We start from the raw sequence: 6,000 nt of genomic DNA, 5'->3' as shown, positions 1-6,000 counted from the left end.
TCACTTTTGTGGTGAAAAGTTGTAAGCAGGTGAAAGGTAGGGATCCATGGCCACGGACGGGCAGGTGGAGATCAGGGAAGAGGCGACGTTCAACATAAATAGTTTGTTAATGATTTCACCTTACTGATTATTTCTCTTTTGGCATCTAGAAGGCTAAGATTCTCATGTGTATTTCAGAGCTACTGAAAGTAGTCCTAGGTTGTGGAGGGAGAAATCCAATTTCACAGCTGAGTCTATCTTCTCAGTCTAGTTATATTCTCTTCTCACAAACTAGCCAATGCTGCCGCCTTATGCAAAGCCGACACCACGGAAAGATGTGCTTTACAGAGGCAGGATGACGCCAATCGGCCTAGGGCCGGCGGTGTTTCGTCTAGATTAATGGCGAGGGAAGTCCCCAATAGTCCCTTTGAAACCTTTTCACTCTTGCCTGGTGAAAGCGCTTGTCAACCGTAAATCGCGAATACAATGCTAAGCTCTGAGGCCCTTGCTAAATCCAAGTGGGAGCAGGGATCTGCGCGGCCTCACCCTCGGGTTTCCGCAGGGCGTCTCGAGAGCTGCGGATGGGGGCAGCAGGAGCCGGGCGGGAACAGAGGAAAGCGCCGGCCCTGAGACCTAGGGAGGAGCCTCGGTGAAGGAACCCGGAGCGGGTTCCTGCCTAGCTCTCCAAGAAGCTCCAAAAATGGCGGGCGGCAACTCGGCGAGCCGGACGCGCAGGCGCCACCGTGGCCGTCCTTCCGCCAGCCTCGGGCGGCCCAAGAACCGTCCACAGCGCCCTTATCCAGAAGCCTACGCCGCTCGCGATTGGCTGAACTGCGCGAGCGCTCCGTGTGGGGGCGGGGCCGCCACGCAGCGGCCACGTTTCCCGCCCCGCTGGTGCGCGTGCGCGCAATCCCCACTGGAAAGCGTTTGCGCGCGCCCCTGCCGCGGCCCCTAGCTCGCGCCTCAGCTCCCTCCCCTTTCCGGGCAGGCCCGTCCCGTCAGCAAGGCAGTGAGCACCGCGGCCAGCAGAGGGCGGTCCGGACCCAAGTCTGCAGCGGCGCCATTGGCGTGTGGAAAATGCCACCAGATGGCGGGTTAGGATTGCAGCTCCGTTGAAGGCGCGGCCCCCGCTCCCGAACCCCCGGCGACCACCCCGTAACAACCCCCCCACATCGGGAATAACACACCGGAGACTTTTGGGGGGAAACTAGGTCGATGGTCGGCGGCGCCCGGATGGGCAGCTGAGGTGAGTGCGGGCGGCGGCGACGGCGGCGGGGGGCGGGAAAGAGGGGGAATGCGGCGGCAGCGGCGCGGGGGCTGGAAGCGCCGATCCAAGATGGAGGCCGGGCGAGAGCGAGAGAGCGCGAGCGGCGAGCGGGCGGGCCGGGCGCGGGCCCCGTGCGGGGGAGGGAGGCCGCGCGGGCCTGTGCGGGGTGCGGCGGTCGTGGGCCGTCCGAGTGCCCGGAGAGACGTCTGTGGGCGCGGTGGGCACCCCGGCGTCTTCGTCGCTTGCCACCCCTCCCGCGGGCACCAAAAATTTTGCCCCCGCCCGCCCGGGCACTACGGCGACAGGCGCGGAAGCCTTTGTGGCGCGCTCGGGCCCGCCGCCAAGCCCGCCCTCCGCCCCCCCCGCCCGGGCTCTCGGGAGTCGCCCGCGCCCAGCGGGGCCGGGCCGACGCGGGCTGGCGCGAATGCCTTCCGCCGCCCGCCGACCTGCGTTTCTGCGGTGTTTTAGCGGCGGCGGCGTCACATGACAACGAGTTCATTTCAGCGGAGGGGCCTGGGGGGTCGCTCGGCGGGGCGGCTGGCCCAGGCTTCTTGTTGGCGGGGTGGGGCAGGGGGGTGGCGGCTGGGGGAGATGGGGCATCAATCCTGGGCTTTCCAGCTATCTGCCCTCTCAGCCCCCGACGGGGGCCTCCTTGTGAAACGTGTCCAGGCCTAAGCACTGCCCCGCTAGTTTGCCAGTCCCCTGAGAGACGAGGCCAATAAAAGTTGTTTTCCCTCCTTTCTCGAGGTGGGGGCGGGGTGGGAAACTAGAGTGCTTGGAGTTGGACCTGAGCCTCGTTTGCAGGGTCCGAACTGGGTGCTTCTTGTATGGTATGGGTACTAAGAAATTTTCAGGTTTTAGGATTGTCACGTCACCCCCATCTACCCACATTTCAAATGTTATCTATCGATTCTCTTCACATTGCAGGGAATCGTGCTCCGGTAGTTTAAGTCATGGGATAGTTTTGGACACTTACAGACAAAAAAAAAAAAAAAAAAAACGCAATTTGTGATAAAAAAAATTATTTGCTGTTAAAGTTGGTGTTAAGATGGATAGAGTTTATTCTCGTGATTCTGACTAGAAAGACTTGCATCTTCGCAAAAATAGTGTTTACTCGAGAAAGTATCTGAATTGGCACAAAGTTGTGTGATTTGTAACTTACGTGGAATTTGAATGACTCTACATTTTAGTTTTCCTCGTGTTTTAAGAAAATTGCACATTCCGATGGTGAAGCACTTAGGGAAATATACAGAACAGCGAAAATAAAAATAACTTGTTTATTGTATGGTAATGTAACGTACCTTGTTCTAATATTCATAATGTATGAGGAATTCAGACTGAAAAATTTTAACCAAGTAGGGAAATATGGAATGGAAAGAAGCAGAAATGTTATTTCCTTGCTTTTGATGATTAAGAATACTTATAAGACAAATTGTTACCCAAATAAAGTTGTAGAAGATCTACAGGTGTTTTGCCACGCATTTTCCTTTACATATTTAAAACGTACTTCGAGTAAACTAAATTAATTCAAGTAATCTACCAGTGGTCATTTTCACAAACGAACTGCTTTTGAGTGGAAATTTTTCTGTATCCACTTCAGTTTCGATGTTCTGATAAGGCTAAGGAATATTTAAATAGATGCAAAATATGGAAGTTTGTTGTGTTACTAGGATTGCCTCCTTTGAAGAGACTAATAAAATGACTGTAGATTTGATTGGTTCTTTTAAAGCCTTAAAGGCACTATGGTGTAGGGGAGAAGGAGTGGGTCCTGGACCGAAGTTACTTTGAACGTCCCCTGGGTTTGTGGTGTTCAGGGTGTTACCTTTGAGCCTTACTTTCTTTATCTCTAAAAATGGGGAGCTGGGCCCAGTGGTGCACTCCTGTAGTTCCAGCTACTCTGTAGTGAGGCAGGAGGAACCCTTAAACCCAGGAGTTTGAGGCCTACCTGGGCAACATACAAGACTCCATCTCTTTAAAAAAATAAAATAAAATGGGGATAGTATCTTATGGTGATTGTGTAACAAGATGTCTGTGAAAAACACACATTTAATTGCTGTAACTTAAAATTTACAGAATTTTGTACAGTTTTAATCTTTTTTTCCTTGATTCTGACTCTGTGTATGTTCATAATCTCAGTGCTGTGAGAAGAAATAATGTACTCTGGGAAAGATAACGTTCTTGTTTCCCCTTTTATTTGTTGTTTTGTCCTGTATCTTTATATCTTTATTTAGGGGGGTATATTAGTTTCTTTCTTTTTTTTTTTTAATGCATAACAAATTTCACACTTAACAGATTAACAATTATTTCAGCTTCCATAGGTCAGAAGTTTGGGGAGGTATAGCTGAGCATCTCAGGCTAAAATCAGGGTGTCAGCTGTGGTTGCAGTGCATATCTGAGGCTTAGAGTTGTTTTTCTTTTTTTTTTGAGATGGAGTCTCATTCTGTCACCAGGCTGGAGTGCAGTGGTGCGATCTCGGCTCACTGCAACCTCCGCCTCCCGGGTTCAAGCGATTCTCCTGCCTCAGCCTCGCAAGTAGCTGGGTCTACAAGTGCGTGCCGCCATGCCCACCTAATTTTTATATTTTTAGTAGAGACGGGGTTTCACCACGTTGGCCAGGATGGTCTCCATCTCTTCACCTCGTGATCTGCCCACCTCAGCCTCCCAGAATGCTGGGATTACAGTTGTGAGCCACTGTGCCCGGCCAGAGTTGTCTTTCAAGGTCACTACTTGTTGGCACAATTAATTTCCTTGTGATAGTGTGACTGAAGTCCCCATCTTCTTGTTAGCTGTTGGCCAAGGACTGCTCTCAGATCCTTGCCGTGTGGCCACATAGTTCACAACATGGCTGTTAGCTTTTATCCATGCTAGCAGGAGTCAGTCTGCCTATTTCCTGTGTGTCTGACCTCTGACTCCCCCCTTTAAGGTCTTTTTTAAAAGCTCACCAGCTAAACTCTGAGGCCCTTGTGGTAAACTTAACTGATTAAGGGCCTTAATTACATATGCAAACATATATTTTGTCGTATAACATAATCACCGTAATGATATCCCGTTATATCTACAGGTCTCTCCCACACTCAAGGGGAGGGCATGATACAAGGGTGTGGGTTAGTGGAGGCTCTGAAGAATTTTGCCTGCCGTAGGAAAAGAAGTATCTTCACATTTACCTCTTCAGATTCCGGACATACAAGGAGAGGACCTAGGCAGAGCAGTAACCCCACTTGATCAGCTTACTCTTCCTTATATTGCCTTTTCCTCACCTTTTTTCCTTTCCCCTGTTTCCTGGTACCTTAGTTTACATGCCTTCCTCTATGAAATAATTTTATTGCATTGAGAGGAAATTAAAAATAACGAAAATTTAAAAAGTTATAAAGAAGGGAGGCAATGGGAGAAGGGAGTTTGTATAATGTTTTTTTTCATTTCTGCCAGTAAGAACACCTTTTTAAAAATTTTTTAAAATTACTATTATTGGCCTGGTACAGTAGCTGACACCTGTAATCCCAGCACTTTGGGAGGCCGAGGTGGGTGGATCACCTGAGGTCAGGAGTTCGAGACCAGCTTGGCCGACATGGTGAAACCCTGTCTATACTAAAAATACAAAAATTAGCCAGGCGTGGTAGCACTTGCCTGTAATCCTACTACTCAGGAGGCCGAGGCAGGAGAATTGCTTGAACCTGGGAGGCGGAGCTTGCAGTGAGCTGGGATCACGCCACTGCACTCCAGCCTGGGTGACAGAGTGAGACCCCGTCTCAGGAAAAAAAAAAAAATTATTATTTTTTGAGTGTGCCCCGACCAGAGTGCAATGGCATGATCTAGGCTCACTGCAACCTCCACCGCCTGGGTTCAGGCGATTTGCGTGCCTCAGCCTCCCGAGTGGCTGGGACTGTAGGCATGTGCCAGTACACCTAGCTAATTTTTTATATATTTGGTAGAGACAGTGTTTCACCTTGTTGGCCAGGCTGGTCTCTTGACCTGAAACTCTTGACCTGAAACCGTCTGTCCACCTTGGCCTCCCAAAGTGCTGGGATTACAGGCGTGAGCCACCGTGCCCGGCCAGTTATTATTATTTTTTAAAAATTACATAATTCTTGGCCAGGCGCGGTGGCTCACGCCTGTAATCCCAGCACTTTGGGAGGCAAAGGTGGGTGGATCACGAGGTCAGGAGATCGAGACCATCCTGGCAACACGGTGAAACCCTGTCTCTACTAAAAATAGAAAAAATCAGCTGGGTGTGGTGGCGGGCACCTGTAGTCCTAGCTACCGGGGAGGCTGAGGCAGGAGAATGGTGTGAACCCGGGAGGCGGAGCTTGCAGTGAGCGGAGATTGTGCCACCTGCACTCTAGCCTGGGTGACAGAGTGAGACTCCGTCTCAAAAAAAAAAAAAAATTACGTAATTCTTGCCATTCCTTGATGCCTTTTGTTTTACCTGTTTTTGATATGATATTGAATCTCAGAGAAGTTAAGGAATTTATTTTTTATTTTTTGAGACAGGGTCTCTCTCTGTCACTCAGGCTGGAGTGCAGTTGTGCAGTCACAGTTCACTCACTGCAGCCTCAGCCTCCCCAGGCTCAGGTGGGGCCTGGAGTAGCTGGGACTACAGGTGCATGCCACTACGCCCGGCTAATTTTTGTATTTTGTATTGAGATGAGATTTTGCCATGTTGCCTAGGCTGGTCTCAAACTACTGGCCTCAAGTAATCAGCCCAAGCCTTGGCCTCCCAAGGTGCTGGGATTACAGGCGTGAGCCAGTGTGCGTGG

The 6,000-nt window shown here is 50.5% G+C and overlaps 1 protein-coding gene across 1 annotated transcript in view; it reads left to right on the top strand.

Moving 5' to 3' along the window:
• Positions 1–870: 870 nt before the first annotated feature.
• The window catches only part of STAG1 (STAG1 cohesin complex component), a 407,390-nt gene continuing 402,260 nt past the window's right edge, over positions 871–6,000 (top strand). Inside the window, exon 1 of the mRNA XM_034957447.3 lies at positions 871–1,225. The gene's annotated coding sequence lies outside the window, so the exon portion shown is untranslated. The remainder of the gene's footprint in view (positions 1,226–6,000) is intronic.

This window comes from Pan paniscus, chromosome 2 (genome assembly GCF_029289425.2).
Source record: "Pan paniscus chromosome 2, NHGRI_mPanPan1-v2.0_pri, whole genome shotgun sequence".
NCBI classification, from domain to species: Eukaryota; Metazoa; Chordata; class Mammalia; order Primates; family Hominidae; genus Pan; species Pan paniscus.
This window is presented reverse-complemented; position numbering and strand designations above follow the sequence as displayed.